General features: G+C 41.9%; 1 pseudogene; it reads left to right on the forward strand.

Moving 5' to 3' along the window:
* The first annotated feature begins 4,164 nt into the window (after positions 1–4,164).
* LOC121928831 overlaps positions 4,165–21,466 on the forward strand; it is a 37,899-nt pseudogene continuing 20,597 nt past the window's right edge.

Here is a 21,466-nt window from a genome sequence, read left to right on the forward strand (position 1 = left end):
ACTGGGTATGAATTACCGTACTGTCTGGTGGTCAGTTTTGGCATTGGTCTTTCAGCTGGAAAAGGGGAAGAAAGTGACTGGAGCCCTGGCAAGTTTGAAACTCCCTCTCTTTGTCCAGAGAAGAGATTAGAACTTTGTTTTCGGATAGAACTGAGAATTCTTGGGAGGAAAGGTCAGCTATTTTTCTTAACAGCCTATCTAATTTTCATGGATTCCCAAGGCTTTCTCCCTCAGTTTCTCTCTTTTTGTCTGAAAGAATTGGGCTACCTCACCCCACCCTCTTGACCATGTCCATTTGGAAGGGTGGTGTTTAATCAAATGGAGTATGCATGATCCTCCAAAAGCAGCTGGACTCCCTCACAAGAGTCCACTAGATGAGGAATGCAAACTGCTACCATCATTTTTTGGAGGAGCCTTTTCATCTTTGCATTCTCCCCTCTCTGTCACCCCCTCCCCTTTCCATACCCTTCTCTTCCATGGGTTGGCGTTTTTTTAAAAAATATAATGTTTTGCTAGAGGCAATCAATGTAACACTTTAATGGGGTCATACAGGTCATGGTACAGTAGTGTTGAAGATGTTTTTAATTGCATAGGTGTGCCTGCAGTGTTAGTCTGTGGCTGTGTATGGGTTTGTGTATGTGAGAGAGAGTGAGAGCATATGCGCAAGAGAGCACATATTGGCAATCTAGGCATCTGTCAAGCTTCATAACCTTTTGGTGGTGCATGCTTGTTGTTTGTGTGTGCATCTTATGTATATATATATCACATCATGCTGCTCCCATTGTTCCATTCATTTTTTGGATTATCTTCTCCCCCTTCCTTCTATTGGGGATTTTTAAGTTTAAAAAAGTAGCTCTCTCTATCCAAGGGACCCCCTTCTTCACTATGAAGTAATGCTTGGACAGGTTCTCTTTTGTGGATTGCCATTTCTAAAGTCTTTCAGCCAGCATGGGGCCTTGTTGGCTAAGGGACCTTTTGTGTTCAAAAACAAAACTTTTTTCTAAACTCTGGTTAAGAAGTTAGGATAAACCAGGCCGCAGTTGGTGCTCCCTTTAAACAGCTTCTATTTGCTTCAGTGAACTTTAGAAGGCCCGTTGAAATGAGCCAAGCCTCCCTAACAATGTTTGGTAGATCCCATGGTTGATTTTTACTAGATTTTGTTGTGGCCTCTTCTGATGTCTGTGTGACCTGAAGATGTAACAAGAGTCTCACTTTGCACTTGTACTTGCGGGATGGGAGAAGGGAAAAAATCCTAATGTGTTTTAAAAAAAAATCTTAGGTGTAAAAAAAGAAGAAGAGAGAAATCAATACAATCAAAGTATAAATGCATTTGAAAAGCAATGATATATAAATATATATATACATAGATTATATATATATATATTTTGTTATGTTACTTAAAGGATCAACCTTTACATTGTATGTAAGTAGCTGTGGCTGTCTGAACTTTGTGGATTGTTATCACTCGCAAGTACTGAGCTCCTGTACATACCTACAGTTCCAACAGAAGGAATTATTTTATGTTTTAGCATGGTAATTTATGTATTGTATGTCTGAACTTAAAAATAAAAAAATAAAGACTGCTAAATTATCAGAAACCAAGGTTGTAAAATAAATGTTTTCAAGGCAAAAAGAAAAAGCCAAAACCTGATTCGTCTTGTTTTTTTCTACTCTTTCTTTTAAGGCTTCGATTATATTTAGGGTTTTAATGGTTTCAACAAAGTTGAAGGTGACGAGGATGAAATCAAGTAGCTGGAAGCCAAGGGCTGTAGTTGGAAGTGCTGAAATACCTGGTTGGATACCTGGATAACGGAGGGAGGGTTTCAAACTTTGGACAACAAGCCATCTTGTATCGAGTTGCCACATTAATTTAAGTTGAGATATCTGTGCCATTTTCAAGGAAGCTGAACATTTCAATAAAACTGGCACAATTTCTTTGGGGAAGTTTGCACATCCCAATTTCTGTGCAAGTATCATTGAAAGTGTATGTCTTGCTTCATAGCTGGATTTGCCAGATGCAATACAGGGCAGTGCTCCTGTACATTTAATGGTTGTTATTAGAATACACACACACATACACACATATCTCAATAAAAGTTTTGATTTTGATGCTGGAGTCAAAGTTGGTACAATTCTACCAACTCCACACTCCTGCAAATTATATTTCCAGCCTGCTCTCTTTTTAGCCTCATTTACAGTCTGCCCTTGGTTTGAACCAGAGCTTAGGTAAGTTCCTTTTGGGGTTTATAGCTGCCAGTATTTCTTGACATACTGTAAATTCCATTCATTCTTCCACAAGAGTTAGCGTCTAATTTGTTGTTGTAGTTTGAAATGCTGTGTGCTGAGGTAAGGAAACTGGCCTATGAATGATGTTGAGCTACAACTCTCATCTTCCCTGCCCATTGCTTGTGCTTGCTGGGATTGATGGAGCCTGGAATCTAACAGTTTCCAAACAATTACAAGTTCCTCATCACTCTCTGTACCAGATGACAATACATACTGAGTGATATTCAGAAGCCTATACTCTGCCACATGGCAGGTAAGACTCAGAGCAGGAACAGATAGAGGCTGAAAAGACTCAGCATTCAGAAAGAATATTGGAGGGGGCACAAGTCTACCTTTATTGTATATTTTCCTGAACCATTTTTTCTCACGAAAGGAGGCAAAACCTAACACAGAGGGCTAGCAGTAGCAGTGTAACTTTTTAAGGCTCAGCCTATGGTCTGTTGAAAGCACTTTAGTTGAATTACCTTATTTCAAGTCAGACAAGTTGCCTACCTAAACCCATATTGTCAGCTCTGATTAGCGACCACTTGCCAGGGTCTCAAGTAGGAGAATGGCCTTTCCCATCATGTACTATCTGATCCAACTACAAAATATGTGCACTCTACATGTGAAAGGGATCTAGGAGTCCTAGTAGACCACACATTGAACATCAGTTGACTATGATGTGGCAGCTGAAAAAGCCAGTGTGATTCTAGGCTGCATCAATAGAAGTATAGTGTCCAGATCGAGGGAAGTAATAGTGCCACTCTATTCTGCTTTAGTCAGGCTTCACCTGGAATAATACTGTGTACAATTCTGGACATCACAATTCAAGGAGGATGTGGACAAGCTGGAGCATGTCCAGAGGAGGGCGACTAAAATGGTGAAGGGCCTGGAAACCATGCCCTATGAGGAATGACTTAGGGAGCTGGGGATGTTTAGTCTGGAGAAGAGAAGGTTTAACAGGTAATGTGATAGCCCTGTTTATTTGAAGGGGTGTCAGATTGAAGATGGAGCAAATTTGTTTTCTGCTGCTCCAGAGAACAGGACCTGGCACAATGGATGCGAGCTACAGGAAAAGAGATTCCACTGCAGTGTTAGGAAGAACTTCCTGACAGAGTTGTTCAACAGTGGAATATTGTCCCTTGAAGTGTGGTGGCATCTCTTTTGGAGGTTTTTAAACAGAGGCTGGATGGTAATCTGATGGGTTGCTTTGATTGTGTATTCTTGCATGGCAAGATGTTGGACTGGGTGGTCCTTGTGGTCTCTTCCAATTCATCTGATTCTATGATTCACTGATTCTACAACTAAGAGTATATTTTGTCCCCAGGTTTTGGGAGTGATTATTTGGGATGGGAGGAGGAACAAAAGACCCAATGGCCCAATGGTTAGAAAGATGGAAAATGGTATAAATTTAAACATTTAAACTTTGGTGGTAATAAATGGCCAGAGTTGGGGCTGTGAGTCTTCTGAGTATGTGAACACTGGACTTTCTGAAACACCAGCTTTGAACAAAGGATTTCTACATTTGTATCCTGAAGTTGGGAAAAAGCTTCCACTTCTGCTCTGTTTGAAGTATTGTATATCCCCAATGCCCGAATTTCCATTTTAACTTACAGTTTCCAGCATTGGAGCAGAAATGGAGACAGTTGAAACATAAAACTGTTCTCTTCCCAAGACTGCGGGAGCAAAAGATAGCCTCCGCAGTTGCATTCTTCAAGTTTTCAAGAAGAGCGAAGGCTCCTCTCCTGGGAAACGGGGCTGACAGCTGCCTCTTGCATTCAGGCGGTGATGGTGATGAGCTATTCCTTCTGCACTTGCTCATTCCCCTATGCACATAATTTGTGACTGTGACAAGGACACACACTGAGCTGTATCCAGAAAACATCTTAGATTGTGATGTCGACCAACATGGAATACAGCTCCTACCCAAGAGATTGCCCCACTATGGATAGTCTGGAGAGACAACTTATATGTCCTATTTGCTTGGAGATGTTCACCAAGCCAGTGGTCATCCTGCCCTGTCAGCACAACCTGTGTAGAAAATGTGCCAACGACATCTTCCAGGTGAGCCATGAACAGATTGAAACCACTGTTAAATTCCTAACTTGATGAATGTTGTGTCTGAGATTACTTGCTCACTGATGCAGGCATTTTTCAGGGGTGCTTTAGTTGTGAATTCGTGCATGGCAGGAGGTTTGGCTAGATTAGATGGCCCTTGTGGTCCCTCTCAACTCTTGGAGTCTATGATTGTCTGTGTGGCAAAGCAATTTTATGTAAGTGCTAGTAATATACTCATTTTCATAGTGGATGGGGTTATTTAGAAGAAAGGTCCGGCATTTGCATGGCTTGTGGGGTGGAGGGGCTGTACATGCATATAGCAGAACTCTGAAAAGTTACTTTTTTGGACTCCCAGATTCCCCTAGGAATCTAAGGGATCATGAGGGTTGTAGTCCAAAAAGTAGCTTTTCTAAGCTCCAGTAAAGAGACACACCGTACCTCTTTAGTGATCTAAGCTATATGTCTGCAATTAAATTGTCAGAATTATGTTACAGACGTGAATGAGGTTAAAATGATTTCCAGGAAGCTGACAAGGCCAAAAAATTGCTCTTTTTCATAATGCTAGAATCCAGGCACCATCTGACAAAATGGATGGGCTGTAGAGTTGTGATAATATGAGACTGTTCTTCACACGATGTGTATTACCTGCAGAATTTGGTAATCTGTCATCAACACTTTATTCGTTTAACTCCAAAGAGCAGCACAATGTTGTAAATAATTCAGTTTCCTATACCAAATATCTAGTGGGTGACAAATCAATATACACTTTTTTAAAGTGATAATACCAGTTGATAACAGCAATCACTACATATCCTTGGTAGTGATCTGTGTCATATATTATATTTTGACCACCAGCCCTCTCCCCCAAAATCTAGATATGCTCTTGTAATTGTCTGGGAACAGGTTCTTAAAGGCTCTTTTTAAAGAATGAAAAATACTCCGTGATCCAGAACCATACAGCTGGAATGGACTGGACCATATAACACCTATTTTGAAAGATCTACACTGGCTTACAATTAGCTTCTGGGCACAATACAAGGTGTTGACCATTACCTTTAAAGCCCTACATGGCTTGGGCCTGGGTTACTTATGGAAACGCATCTCCCTATACAATCCACCCCGCACTCTAAGAACAAGTGGGAAGAATCTGCTGGAGGTACCAGCATCCAAACATGTTTTTACTTCCCAAAAAGCATTCAACATAGCTGCCCCTAGACTATGGAACGGACTCCCAGAGGAGACTCACCTTATTACATCCTTGGAAATTTTCAAGAAGGCGGTAAAGACAGAGCCCTTTCGCCGCGCATATCCTCCTGACCTCCTATGAAGACTATTGGTATGGAACAAGAGCATCTGATCCTGCGATTGATTGATGTTTCATGTTTTTAGTTGTGGTTTTAATTATGTGGTAACTAATGTTGTAATATTGTAATTGTTTTTAGCTCTGTTGTGATCCCACCTCAATCCATCGGGAGAGGCGGGAAGATATAAATAAAAACTATTATTATTATTATTATTGATCATAAAGATAATCTAATTTAACCAACTGCCACAGTTCAATACAGTTGGTCCTCCACATTTGCAGCTTTGATTTTTGCAGTTTTGATTATTCACGGTTTTGATGAATATGTTCTCTTTAGGAATCTCTAGGTCCTCCAATGTGACTCTGTGGTCAACAGATTTGTGCTGGATGACCTAGAGTTTCCTAAAGAGAACACTTCTCTGACTCTATGGTCAGCTACTGGCGGAGATCCTTGAGATTCCTAGAGAGGTGTTTTCTTAGGTCAAACAAACAAACAAACAAACAAGGTGTTTTTATTTGCAGTTTTTCCACTTTCACAAGGGCCCTGTGCTCCCAACTCCAGCAAACGAGAAGGGCCCACTGTATTCCTGAAAAGCCACCCACTCTCTCTTTAAAATGTTCCACTAAGAGAAAGCTATGGCTGCTGCTGCTGCTGCTGCCACCAGGCTGAGGGGGAAATTCTTTGGGATTTTGTTCCAGTGGTCCATCTAATTCAGTATTTCCCAACCAAAATGATTTTCATTCAGCCCTAGAGGGTTTGAACCAAAGACCTTCTGCATACAAAGCAAGGACATCACTCTTGAACTATAGTCCTCTCCATCCCACTAAATATTTCAGGATGGTTGAATCTACAGATGCAGAATCTGTGGATGCAGAGGGTTGACTGTACTCTTAAAAGGAGTAAGTCTGCAACTGGGGTATTAAGTGGGGGGAATGGAAGTCACAACTCATGGCCCAAGTGAGTTGTGATCTCTAATTCTATCAGTATTTTTGTGACTCTCAAACAGGATCCAATCCTAAACAAGACTGGCTGGCCCAATACAAATTGTTGCTTGAAATGGAGAAACCAAGGGTAACTGCTGTACCAGCTCTGTTGCACAGTTAACTATGACTGGTCAGCTTAATTTGACATAAGACTTCCCAGAAGTGCCTCTCCTATCAGCAATAATAAATATAGTCTGCCCTTTGTATCCAGAGGTTTATAATCCATTGATTCAAGCATCCATGGCTTGAAAAATAAGGAGTGTGTGTGTGTGTGTTTTCCAAAAAACAAACCTTGACTTCATCATTTTACAGTGGTGCCTCGGGTTACGAAATTAATTCGTTCCGTGGCACCGTTCGTAACCCGAAAAGCCTTCGTAAGCCGAATTGCCATAGGCGCTAATGGGGAAAAGCCGCGATTCCGTGCGAAAAAGCCGAAAAAAGCACCAAAAGTTTTTTCGTAACCCGAAAAAACATTCGTAACCCGGAACAATGTTTTCCTATGGGATTTTTTCGTATCCCGAAAATTTCGTAACCTGGGTATTTCGTATCCCGAGGTACCACTGTATATTTTGTTGTTAACTGCCCTCAAATCAGTCTCAACTCATGGCGACCCTATGGACGAGACACCTCCAAGACCCTCTGTCCTCCACTGCTCTGCTTAATTTCTGCAGCCCCATAAAATGCATTGTGACCTCCTTCATAGAGTCCATCCTCATCTGGTATGTGGCCTTCCTCTCTTCCTCCTTCCCTCCAACTTTCCCAGCATTATTGTCTTTTCCAATGAGTCCTTCCTTCTCATGGTGTGTCCCAAGTACGACAGCCTCAATTTGGTCATCTTAGCTTCCAGGGAGGTTTCCTGCTTGATCTGTTCAAGGACCCATTTGTTTGTCCTTTTGGCTATCCATGGGATCCTCAGCACTCTTCTCCAGCCCCACATCTCAAATGAATGGATTTTCTTCCTATCTTCTTTCTTAACTGTCCAGCTCTCACATCCATACATGGTAACAGGGAATACAATGGCTTGTGAGTACCACTGTTGGAGAAAAGGCAACAATATAAATTTTGTGCCATTTTTTTGGCCATTTTATATAAGGGACACCATTTTACTATGCCATTGTATTTAATGGGACTTGAGCATTCACGGATTTTGTTGTCCACAGGAGATCCTGGAACCAAACCCCCGTGGATTCCAAGGATGCACTGTACATAGCAAATCCCTACACTTCCATAATACTCTAAAACCTCAATCCAACATCTCAACAATATAGCATAAATATCTGCATGTGGATCTAGTCTACATTGAGTCATATATCCTCAGCACAATTCAACAATAAGCCCCTGATGCTGCATCTCACAACCATTGCAGTGAGGAGGCATGTCTCCATAGCCAGATGTGACATGATGTAGAGCAGCACTGAGACCCCTGGAGGATCCTGACTGATCTCAGCACTGATGTACACTGGTTTTGCATCTGGCTATGAGGGATGTAGCCAGATAATGCTCCCAGGGTTGTCTACTTGCCAAGAAACACAGAATGTCTGTGTGACTTGATGTCAGGGGCTTATTAATGTGTTGGGGGGGGGCACCTTTGGGTGCTATATAGGGAGGAAGGGAATGCCAACACACACAGCATTCCCCAAAGGGGAAATTGCAGAAGTGGATATCCCTAACAGAATTCTGGCTTAAATCTGCTAACTCAGTCTGGTGCCACACTGCAGAAATAAAGCAGCTTGACACCACTTTAACTGCCATGACTCAATGTCATGGAATTCAGGAAATTTGGAGTTTTTACAAAATATTTAACCTGATGCTCCACCAGACTACAAATTCCAGAATTCCATAGCATTGAACCATGCAAGTTAAAGAGGTGTCAAACTGCTTGATTTTGGCAGTCTGCCTAATGGTAGAGTTGGTTCATATCTTCACCAGTACAGCAAGAGTGTTCTATGTCCCCTTTCCCTATGTGATAGGAAGCCTGCCTTTATGCTCAGCTCTGCAGCAGATGTTCCACTAGGCATATGTCACAACATCTGTCTGGCCATCTAATCTTATCTATAGAGAATTACGCATACCTGCCCACTGTTTCTCATTTCCCTTTAATACTGCAACTACAGTCTTTCCATCAAATGACTACTTTGTTTACTACCTTTAAGTAGGAGGCTTCAGGATTTCATGTGAAAGCTTAGTAGAAGTGAAATTTTGCCATGGCGATTTGGGGTTTCTGTCTGGGATGTTCCTCTGCAAAGCACTCCTACATATTTACAGCTTTTCATTTACTCTGGTTGAAGATTATGAATCAGCCATTCAACATCTGCCTGGCTTTCCCCCAAAAGCCATAACCTTTGCATTGTGCTAATTCACTGTTAAATGCCCTTTCACACAAGAATCTCTGGTCTGCCTTTTCCTGTAGTTTGAAGCCATTGCTCCGTGTCCTGTTTCTGGAGGTGCAGAAAACAGACTTGCTCCATCTTCAGTATGACATGCTTTTTTTTCAAGTAGGAAAAGGCCAGTGTAGAAAGTCTGGAGGAGTCAAGGGACTGAATAAGAGTTCCAGGGGCCACATGTGGCCTGTGCTAAATGAAGAGGTTCTCTCCCAACATGCCTTCCCTGCATATAAACGTTCTGTGACAAACAGCAGGACTATCCCCGCCAACAGGAGCTGAGTGTTCCTGTGACGCCAGTGTCCTGGCCCTACCCTTTCTAAATCGAGAGATGCCCCAGGGATGTAGTGCATTGCCATCTCTCTCTGCTCCATTTGCAGCACCCTTGTGTTACTTCTGACCGAGCAGCTGCTGTGGAATTACATGGAACAGAATGTCTTACTAACTCAGACTATGCACATGTGGGTTAATCATTGTCATCATCATTATTCAACTAGTGCAAAGGACAGGGGAGGAAAAATCCAGTGGCATACTTCTTAATTTTCAGATGATACTGAAAACAGTACTGACATCAGTACTAAAATTACCACATTGCTTGGAATCGGTCCAGGGCTCCTGTATCATGATCTTCTCTTCCCTCCAGCCCCATACCTTCCTCTTCTTTCTCCAAGGCTGCTACCATGATGAAGAATTAATACAGATCGACACTGCCTCAACTGCACGGCTCAAGCCTATGGAATCCTGGGATCTGTAGTTTGTTGTAGCACCAGAGCTCTCTGACAAAAAAGGCTAAACATCTCACAAACCACAAATCCCAGAATTTGTAGCATTCAGCCATGGCTGTTGAAGCGCTATCAAAGTGCATTCATTACGAGTGTAGATTCAGGTCCTGCCTCTGCAATAGCCACAACATGGCAAAAAGAAAAATGAACAACAAAGAATGCCAACAACAACAAAACACAAGTTGATTTTTGCCCCCCCCCCCAAAAAAAAGGTCCGTTTTTTGGATAGTGCATTTATCCCAGAGAGTCCTGAGGCAAAGAAAATGGCCCTTAAACCTTGTTACAATTCCCTACCCCTGATCTGGCACATGTCCTCTCCTGAAATAAATCCAGAGCCTACTGCAAACTCATGTTCACTTCCTAATTTAAATAATAATAATAATCATTAACACATTTAAATCTCCCCACTCCCTATTCAGCAATTTATTTTATTCTTACAGTTCCAAATCTGAGCGCATTAAGCACAAATCTTGAAAGATACCTACATTGAAACATGCCACATCTGGAATTCACAAAAAGATAACATACCAAAGGCCAACATCAAACACCTAGAGGCTCCCAGGAGACTAACTGTGGCAACTGCCAAAGGGGGTGACAGCAATGATATTTTTACAAGAAGGCAAAGGCCAGAAGCCTAGAGAGCAAACGAAGACATTTAATATTGCAAAGTCAGCTGTCAGATATTCCTCTCTAGAGAACCTAAGGACTGGAAAATAGAACATTTGCAACTCTTCTGTCATCTGGAGCTGGCTCTGGGAAACCCCGGTGAAGAAACCCTGGTCCCTCAAGAGAAGTAGATCTCTTACAGAAAAGTCACTACCCAGCATTTCCCCATCCAAATGCTTCAGCTGTCCCAGGATTAAAATTTTAATATCATTATTAGGTTGTTAATGATATAATTTGTTGATTTTTTATTATTTGCCATCATTGAGTTTGATTTAGGGTAACCTTATGAATAAGAAAGTCAGTGTGATGTAGTGGTTTGAGTGTTGGACTATGATTCTGGAGATCAAGGTTTGATCCCCTGCTCAGTCAGGAAACCCATTGGGTGACCTTGGCCAAGTCACATACTCTCAGCCTCAGTGGAAGGCAATGGCAAACGTCCTCTGAACAAATGTGGCCAAGAAAACCCCATGATGGGTTTGCCTTAGGATTGCCCTAAATTGGAACGACTTGAAGGCACACAACAACAAACAGCAATGAATAAAAGAACCCCAAAGGCTCCAGTCATCAACAGCCAGATCAGGTTTGCAAACTCAGGGCAGCCATCACTTTCTTTATTGAATCAATCTACCTGTAGTATGGTTTCCCTCTTTTCCTACCTCCTTCCACTTTACAAAGAAATATTGTTGTTGTTTTTCCCCAGTGAGTCTCATCTCACGATGTGTCCAAAGTACAACAGTCTCAGTTTAGTCATTTTGGCTTCTTGTGAGAATCCAGACTTGATTTACTCAAAGAACTGGTCATTTTTTTTCTTTTAGCATTCCATGGTGTCTTTAGAGCTCTCCTCCAGTCCCACATTTCAAGTGAGTTGATTGTCTGCCTGTCTACTTTTTTCACTATTCATCTTTCACAGCCATTTGTAGAAATCAGAAATATTACAGACTTTGGTATTGAATTACATGCTTTGTGCTTAAGGATCTTATTGCTTCCTTTGTGGCTGCAGGCGAGTCTTGCTTTTGTCCTGCTGGCTGAGGCTGCACTTCAACAGGATGAGCTGGCCGAGGCTCTTCAGCAGGGAGGGCTGGCTGAGGCTGCTCTGCAACAGAGAGAGCTTCAGGCTGTTCCCTGCCTGGAAGACCTGCCTGGGTCTCTTCTTCAGCCTTTGCATCAAACTCTTCCTCCAGGTCCCAGTCCTGCAGCTCCTGGCCCATGACATGGGGGGGGGGTCAGGGCCGTTCTGGAGCCAGGAGATTCTGGGTTGCCCCAGAGGGATAGGAAATCGTTAGCAATTTAAATGTCTTCATTACACACATGGTCGTGGTGGTGGAGGCAATGATTTTATTCATGTACAGTGGCTCCTTCACATTTGCTGTGGTTAGAGGTGAAGGACCTTCATAAATATTGAAAAACCAATAATAATAATAATAAGAAGAAGAACAGCGCTATTCTTTTTACCTAAGAGAACATCTCTCTAGGAATCTCCAGCTCCTCCAGTTCAACTCTATGGTCAACATCTGCCAGAAGTTGACCACAGAATTATGTTGGAGGACCTACAAATGATTAGAGAAGTGTTTTCTCTAGAAGTTCTAGGTTCTCCAGCACAATTCCATGATCAACGTCTGGCTGAGTTGCACTGGAGGACTTAGAGATTCTTAGAGAGAACATATTAATCAAAACCGCAAATAATCTAACTCACCAAAGTCAAAACCGCAAATATGGAGGGCCAATTTATATCCTTTCTTTCACTGATGAGACTCACTGCATATTTAAAACAACACAGATTAAAACTGTGTAAAACAATCAGTAAATGTGTAAGTATAAAAGTTATTTAAAAAGATACAGTTTATAAAGTTAAAAACATTAAACATTAAAAACATTAAAAAATTTATTAAAAGACTACATACAAACCTTTAAAGCTGCACCACACAGGATTAAAAGCTCACCGAAGTCAGTTTCTAAAACCCTGATGGCTTAAGAATGTTTCAACTTGTGAATAGAAGCAGAGCAAGGATGGTTTTCTTTGGGAAGATTTATTCAAAAGTGGTTTGGCTGAGAGAGTGTGATTCCTTGCCCAAGGTAACCCAGGGAGTTTTCATGACTGAGTGGGGATTTGACCCTTGCTCTCCCAGCCAAAGGCCTATTCCAACACTCAAACTGCCACACTATGCTGGCTTACTTTCTGCACCTTCTTTTCTTCTACATCTTTTTTTTTCCTGCCAAATTGCAAAGAGGCATCATGCCTGTTTTTCATAATTACAGCAGCATTTCTTAAGAAAATTAGATCTGGAGTTGCTTCCAAAACCTGTGCAGATGTAATTGATCTACAATAGCCCTTGGCAACTCCACTGGAACTCCAGTTCAGGTCTCCAACTGCAGAGATGTCCCAAACTCTGCAATTACACTGGTCTCACCACATTTGCTAGGGTTAAGGATGAGGGACTCCTGTGAATTTGGAAAAACTACAAATAAAAGAATACTATTATTTTTACCTAAGAAAACACCTCTCTGGGGATTTCCAAGTCCTCCAGTGCAACTCTATGGCCAGCATTTGCCAGATGTTGATAATAGAATCATGCCAGACCTACAAATGCCTAGCGAGGTGTTTGCTCTAGGCACTTCTAGGCTCTCCAGCACATCTCTATGGTCAGCCTCTGGCAGAGTTGAAATGGAGGACCTAGAGATTCCTAGAGAGAACATATTAATCAAAACTGTGAATAATCAAAGTCGCAAAAGTCAAAGCCACAAATGTGGAGGACCAGCTGTACCATCAATCTCATGCATATATCTGCATGCTTATGCTTTTGTGTTTCAGTCTCGAGGAACAACCTTGGGATCTGCAGGGAGGTTTCGTTGCCCATCATGCCGCCACGAAGTGGTCCTGGACAGACATGGCATTTATGGGCTGCAGCGGAATCTGTTGGTTGAGAACATCATTGACATTTACAAGCAAGCCTCAGCAAGAGGACCAGAGAGGTTGGTTTCATTATTTACAATTAGTTATGGGGTGGGGCACGGACATCTTTGTACCTCAAAATGGGGGTGAATTTTGCATTTTTCAGGCAGGTTTATCCCAGATATCACCACTGGTGGAATTTTAGGCGAGAGCCATTGAATGAGAAATTTTGGGAGCACATCTTACGTTAAGTATCTGGTATACTTCAACCCCACCTTCAGATGTAGTTTTGTAAATGCTGAGCATGGAGCATTTTAAGGCTCCATTACTCTGGTTTGAAAAGGTCTCATGGTTTTGTGGGTCTGGTTTTAAAGGTAATTTTTGACACATACACCAATGCTCACAGCAACCAGTTGGTTTAGGGGAATGAAGAAGAAAAGAAGTGAAAGGGAAGGGTGATTAAAATGGATAAGAGTTCAAAGTATACCCTGTCATGATCTGCTCACTGGCAAGGACAAGGTACAAAGAGTTTCTCTGCAATAAAGAAGCAGAAATGCATAATACAAGCAGTAACAACAGAAAATGAACACACAGTGATATAATTTTATTCATTAAACTATTTCTGTGTTGTTGTGTGCCTTCAAGTCATTGCAGATTTATGTCAACCCTATGATAGAGTTTTCTTGGGCTGAAAGTGTGAGACTAGCACCAGGTCACCTGGTGGGTTTCCATGGCCAAGCGGGGATTCGAACCCTGGCCTTCAGACTCATAGCCCAATGCTCAAACCACTACACTACACTGATATATCCCACCCTTTATTTGAAGTTCTCAGGCCAAACAAGGGTTTACCTGGGAGCAGCCAAACCACAAATAAGGTTTTCTTAACTTTGTGGCTGTGAAATATTTCATGTGTCCAGAAGAGGTCTCTGCCTGCTACATTTTTAAAAAAATCACCATCTTCCTTTTAAAATACATTCATTCCTCCACCCTTTTCTTTTTAAAAATGGATATATTTATTGAGGAAAACAAAGAAAAGCACAGATATACAGTTAACGAATTAGATGTGCTCCAGGGCATTACTTTTTAAAGAGAAAATTTAGTTCTAGAGGCAGAAACAAAAAGGAAAGAACAGGAATAAGTTGCTACATCACAAGAGAGAAAGAGAGAGGCTGCATCTACACTGCAGAATTAATTCAGTTTGGCTCAATGCTATGGAATTCTGGGATTTGTAGTTCTGTGAGATATTTAGTCTTCTCTCTCGGAGAGCTTTGGTGCCAAAACAAACTACAAATCCCAGAATCTCATAGACTGGAACTGCAAACATTTAAGCAGTGTCAAACTGCATTAATTCTGCAGTGTGGCAGCAGCTAGAGAAGAAAAATTCATCACCTTTGAGTAAACATCTTATTCAAAACTCACACTATGCACATGTGAAATGAAACATCCAGGTCAGACCTTTTCCCCCACCAAGAAAAAGAGATGCTTTCAAAGTAATAGGCGTTGTTGGGATTCCATCTGTAAGCCAAAGATCATTCAACAGTCTTTGCATTATTCTCAAGTGCCCTTAAGAGGCCACATGCTCAGCAGCAATGAGGATTAAGCCTTGCTTAAGTACACAAAAACATTTTGAAACTTCTAGAGACCACTTGAAGACTTCTAAAATCATCCAGGGATGCTGCTCACACAATCTGGTCACACAATCTCAAAAAGGGATTCTGAGGCAGTTGCTGTTTACCTGGCCTTTTATAGATAGGCACACATAGCTGCAGTAGCATCAGCTAGAATCCTGTTCTTTCATAGATAAAGCTTTATTACATTATTCATTGCAGATATAGTGATGCAGCCCATGCCTGTATTCCAAAATATTGGGACACTTGTTATCAAAAACCCAAGGTAAAGAACCCCAGTTCCAGGCACCAAAAGTGGGGTGCTAGAGCCTTAGCCAAGGTCACCTTAAAACATAAAATTAGACCAGGCGCTGAATCTCTTCCACTTCTCATTCCTGGATCCAGAAAGCTCAAGTTAACAAGCCTTTGAAAGGAAATCCCCCAATGTTTTCAGCCTTCAGATGTACTTTTGTGGTGGTTGCCATGCGCCTTCAAGCTGATTCCAACTTATGGTGATCCTGTTCCAGGATTTTCTCAGCAAAATATATTCAGAGAAGGCTTACCATTGCCTTTTTCTTAGAGGGAGAGTGACTTTCCCATTGCCACCCATTCATGGCTGAGCAAGGATTTGAATTAGATCTCCCAGAATCCTAGCCTAACATTCAAACCATGCTGGTTCTCATGGCAGCTATAGTGAACTCACAGAGCTATAAACTGTGTAGCGTGGGAGGGAACTGCTTCAACAGAATGTAACAGCTGGTCGGTCAGGAGGATTTTTATTATGAGGCTGCACTATATTGAGTCAGACCTTTAGTTCCTCTAACTTGTTACTATTATTTCTTGTAGGCTGCTCTTTTCCACCATCTTGCAGCCTTGAAAGGCAGCTTAAAAATGCAAGTAGTGCCTAGAGGCTTTCATATCAGCAGGGTGATAAATTCAGGCTCTCTGGCCTGGTACAGATGGGCCAAAAAGGACGCCCTCATCATGTGTGACGGGCGGCATTTCTAGACACCCCTCACCCCTCACACATGACGATGGCATCCTTCCAGCACAGCACCAAATAGACAGTGCACATAGCAATGACATCACTGCTGCACGGCCTCCAGATGGAGCCGCAGAGCAGCGATGTGTTTGTGCCATCACCAGCTGTTTGCAGCAGCATAAAAAGGAGCCCCTTTTAACGGTCCTTTTTTCCGTGCAACCATGACAAGCAATTTGGTTGCTGCTGCGCAGCTATGCGAAAAAGAGAGGCGGCTGCTGGCTGCTTCTTTCTGGCAGTCTGTACCCCGCCTCTGTGACTAAACTGAGGCTGTCATACTTTGGCCACATTGTGAGAAGAAAAAGCCCATTTAAAAAGACAGTACTGCTAGGAAAGGTAGATGGCAGAAGAAAAGTTGATGGCATGACAGATGGATGGACTCAATGAGACTGGCCATGGGTCTGAACCTGCAGGACCTGAGCAGAGAAGTGGAGGACAGGGAGTCTTGGAGCCCATTAATCAAGCTTAATAATAATAATAATGGTAGATATAGCCATGTTAGCCTGTAAAATCAGCATGTAAAGAGATCTTGTAGCATCTTTGAGACTAAAAGGAAGAAGTTGGCAGCATGAGCTTTAACAGACTTAAGTCTACTTCCTCAGATGCATTTGATAAGGTTGGCATGAGTCGACTTGAAGGTAGTCAACAACAACAACAATGATGCTGGACTGTGGCTGCAAAACGAGGTCCAGGACCTTGGACAGCTCCTTTCAAGCTATCAAAAAACTAGAGTGGGTTTGTCCCATTGAAATGACAGCCACCAACTATCACTGAATTTATAAATTAAATGCATATATCTCCATATCCAAATGAATGCTCATCTTCCTTCAATGTTCCTATGCACTGTGCTTCCCCATCAGACCTCTGTTAAAAAACGAGCACCCGACCTGCGAAGAACATGAAGAAGAAAAGATCAACATCTACTGTGTGACGTGTGCAGTCCCCACCTGCTCCCTCTGTAAGGTCTTTGGAGAACACAAGGAGTGCGAAGTGGCTCCCCTTTCGGACATCTACATGAAGCAGAAGGTTGGGCTTGTCCCCGTTTGCTTGAATGTTCAGACTTCTTTCATTTCCAGCAGGAGTGGGAAAAGTGTAGCCCATGGGCCACATGTGGCCTTCAGGCCAAACTTTTATGAGCCCTGAAACTCCAGTCATCCACAGCATCCTTTTTTTTAAAAGGTGTGTTATGATTTTCAGCAGATTTGTGACTGATGTTCATACCAACTCCCCCCCCCCCAAAAAAAATCGGGAAAAGACTAATCAATAGCCCTCCCCTGCAACACCTCAGTGGCTGAATGCCTCTGTTTTGGCCACTTCCCAGCCAAAATGGTGATGAGAAGTGATGCACAACATCACTTTTGCTTGTCATTTTGACTGCCATGAGACCTATGAAGAAGGTATGTTTGAATGCTGTCAGGGACATGTGTGAGCAGCCACTGGAAATGCTGAGGGAAAATTGCCCTTTCTCTAAACTCTCTGTATAGCTGGATAAGACTAATTTAGATTCTCTGAAACAAAGATGCCCAAATCAGGGGTTCAGTTATCTCATCCAATGACACCTTTGCTGACTAGTTTAGACTTTGAAACTTCTCCATCAGGGAGATTAGGATGGCTCCTGTTTTGCTGCCCTTCTGCCAGTAAGTGAAAATTTTCCCATTCTGTCAGGCTTTTAAGAATAAGCTGCAATAGGTTTTAATGGTATGCTGTTATGTCGGTTTTGAACTGTTGTCTTTCAGTGAATTTTAAATAGTTTTAACTCTATAGCCTGTGTAATTCTCTCTCGCTCTCTGTGTACATACATAAAAGTATACATACTAATAAATACACATACTGATGTGTGGGTTTTTTGTGCATTTTTAATTTGTACAGGTTTTAATAATTTTTAAGTCTGAGTACTGGGGTAAAAGAGGGATATATTTGAAGAAGAAGAAGAAGAAGAAGAAGAAGATGATGATGATGATGATGATGATGATGATGATGGCTGCATCTGTACTGAAGAATTAATACAGTCTGATACTGCTTTAATTGCCATGGCACAATGCTATGGAATTCTGAGATTTGAACTGTTGTGAGATATTTAGCCTTCTCTGTCAGAGAGCTTTGGTGCCACTATGAACTGAAAACCTCAGGATCCCATAGCACTGGGCCATGGCACTAAAAGCAGCGTGAACTGCATTAACTCTTCAGTGCAAATGCAGCCAAAGGAAACAATCAGTTCCCCAAATTCTTTTCCATTGGCCTTGTTGAATGGAGTTGATAAAAGTTTGGGCCATGTACCTACTCTATATGATGAAGCATAATTTGACATCATCTCTTTGAATCAATTTTCCTCTTCCTCATTGCTGCAGAGCCTTTTAAGAGCACTGGAGAATAATGCAAAGACTGTTGAATGATCTTTGGCTTACAGACAGAATCCCAACTATGCCTATTACTTTGAAAGCATCTCATTTTTTTGGTGGGAGGAAAAGGTCTCATAGTCTCAGGACTGTTGTTAGTATTCTTGGGGGAAAGTTAATCTGACCTCTTTATTCTCTTCTCAAGGCAGAGCTGACAGATGGAATCGGGGGTCTTGTGGCTGCAAATGACCGGATCCAGGCCTATGTTGGTGACTTGCAAGGCACATGCAGAAATATTGAGGTAGGGCATTCATTCTCATTTGTGATGGCTACTGCCTTCTGTGTCAGTGGGGAGGAGAATCTATGGCCTGTTACAGACAGCCAAAATAAAGCTGCTTCGAGTCACAGTGGAGGTATGGTGTTTCAATGATGCATGCGTCCTAAGAGTCCAGAAGTCGCACCAAAGCCATGCTCCAGCCCTAAGGACTGGAACGTGGCTTTGGTGTGGCTTCTGGACTCTTAGGATGCATGCATCATTGAAACACCATACCTCTACTGTGACTTGAAGCAGCTTTATTTTGGCTGTCTGTAAAAGGCCATTGTCACATTTTAGAATTCACCTTAAAGGAGCTATCCAGGGTGCTGAACCCATTTGGTGGAGCAATTTGGGGAGCTATCCAGGGTGCTGAACATATTATAGTGATAAGCTTTAGCATCTTTGGACTGATCCCACTTTGGACTAAAAGTCAAAGCAGATTCATAGGCCTGGTGACATGGATACCACGGCTGGTTGTCAGCACATTTTTGTTTTTTTTACAAGAGCAAGGAAACATCACCTGCTGTTTCTGCTAGCCCAACAATTCTCAGAGTTCACATAGGATGGCTGAGTCATTGTCTCTCCATGCAACTATGTCAAGTCATTAAATTCAAGTAACCAATTACCTGGTAGAGATTAAACTTTCTTTGGGTGGCTTCATCACGTCACTGCACACATCAGTTTGATTGTTCCGATGCATCCTGACCTGGATGTGAAGCTCAGATTATCAACTAAAAGGCTATTTTGAAGACCGCCTGACCTTTTCTGAATGATTTATTCAGGCCGGTAACCAAAGTATGTTGAGTTGAGGGGGAGTCCAAGTATGGTGAGGGTGACCAGCACAGTTAAATGAAAAGTAAATGTGTGGTATGTGTCAAGACATTATTAAACAGGCTGCACATCATCAAGAAATAAAGATCTGCTTGGTCATATAACAAATGCAGTCTAGTGAAAGCAGTAGCCAGACTGTTCATACTTGGGGCAGGGTGACTAGAGAAAAGTCTGGGGCAGTTGAACTTGCCTATAGCTATGGGCTTGGACATACGTCTATGTCCTATCTCATGGATGCTGCTCATCATCTTTTCTTACTTAGTGTGGGGCTACAGTTGGCCTGGATGCTTCTAATTATTTACCTCCTAGTTACCTCCCCTAGGACTGTCCAGATTCTATTGGTCATCTATTTTTTAGCTAAAATTTGAGCAAATTACTTCTTGGAGAAACCAGGCTGGATGAAGGTGTTTGGGTCCCTGCAGCAGTTCCAGAAACAGGGGTCTTTTTGAGCTACATATAGGAGCTGGCATTGGGGGTACTGAAATGAAATAGACAATACAGTGGGCTCTTGGTATCAGCTGGGGTTGGGTTCCAGGACCCCCAATGGATACCTAAATTCATGGATGCTCAAGTCTCATTAAATACAGTGGCATAGTAATGGTGTCACTTCTATAAAATGGCAAAATCAAGGTTTACCTATGAGTGTGTGTGTGTGTGTGTGTGTGTGTATTACAGAATTTTCAAGTTGTGGATGGTTGAATCCATGGATAAAATAAAATACATGTATAAGGAGGTCTGACTGTACATTGGAACATGCAATAGCCTGCAGGACAAAAATCTTTGACTGGCCTCCTTTTTGGCAATTGTGGTGTCATAAGATAGAAAATCAATTCATTTGAGATGTGGTGCTGGAGAAGGGTGTTGAGGATCCCATGGATAACCAAAAAAAGACCAGCAAATGGGTCCCTAACCAGATCAAGCCAGAAATCTCCCTAGAGGCTAAGATGATCAAATTGAAGCCACTCAATTAAGGTCATACTTTGGCCACATCATGAGAAGTTATGAATCATTAGAAAGAGCAATGATGCTAGAGATAGAAGAAGGCAGTAGAAAGATAGGAAGACCGTATGCCAGATGGATAGACTCAATCAGGAAGGCCGCTGAGTCGGATCAACTCTAGGGCAGTTAACAACAACAGCAAGTTACACTGCTTAGTTAATTAGTTAGCTACAGTTAACTAAGCAACTGATCTAGAATCTCAGCCATTTCCCCCACTGAGATGTAGGCTTCTGGCCACTTCCATAGACAGGCTCCCCCTTTTTTCCCTAGCAATCTCTACAGCTCCTGCTATCTTTATGTCAATAGACATTCATCTGAAAACAGGGCAAGGAGTTTTGCCTGTTAGTGGTATGTTAAACATACTGTGAACTTACAAACTGTTGCTTTTAGCAACGTTTACTTGAATTGCTGCATGGCAATATTCTCAGTGTGATCAGGATGAATCAAATGTGTGTGTGTGTGTGTGTATTTAAAAGTGCTGTCTATGCGGGTGAGAGAACCTACCACCACCACCACTAATATTTGAGAGTTTTCAGTTTGATTTGTAACTCTTCACTCCCCCCTCCTCAGCTGATGATAGATAAATGTCTTTTGTCAAAAACTAAGCAAATTAAGAACAGGTTTTGGGGAACAGGTGGGTGAGATTGAGCTAACATTTTATATTTCTGATGTTAATGGATTTTTCTCTGTGAAAAAAAAAAACAAAACAAAAAACAAACAACAACCATGTTTTTTCTTTGAGGATAAAAAAAATCTGTCATTTTTAAAACATCTCTCATCTGTTAATAGGAGGAGAAGGGGGAGTTAATTTATGGGAAAGTGTATAGAGTGTCTACATGTGTATTTCAAAAAAGTATAATTTCAGAGAGGAGGTGAGCTAACCCTATGTATTCCTGGTTTGGTTTAACTAGCCATAGTTAGGACAAACTAACTATAGTTAGGAAAACTAACAGTTCTTTCATTTCAGCCCTCAATGGAAACTGGAGTTGGTTCAAAACTGAAAAGA

This window comes from Sceloporus undulatus, chromosome 4 (genome assembly GCF_019175285.1).
Source record: "Sceloporus undulatus isolate JIND9_A2432 ecotype Alabama chromosome 4, SceUnd_v1.1, whole genome shotgun sequence".
In the NCBI taxonomy this organism is placed as follows: domain Eukaryota; kingdom Metazoa; phylum Chordata; class Lepidosauria; order Squamata; family Phrynosomatidae; genus Sceloporus; species Sceloporus undulatus.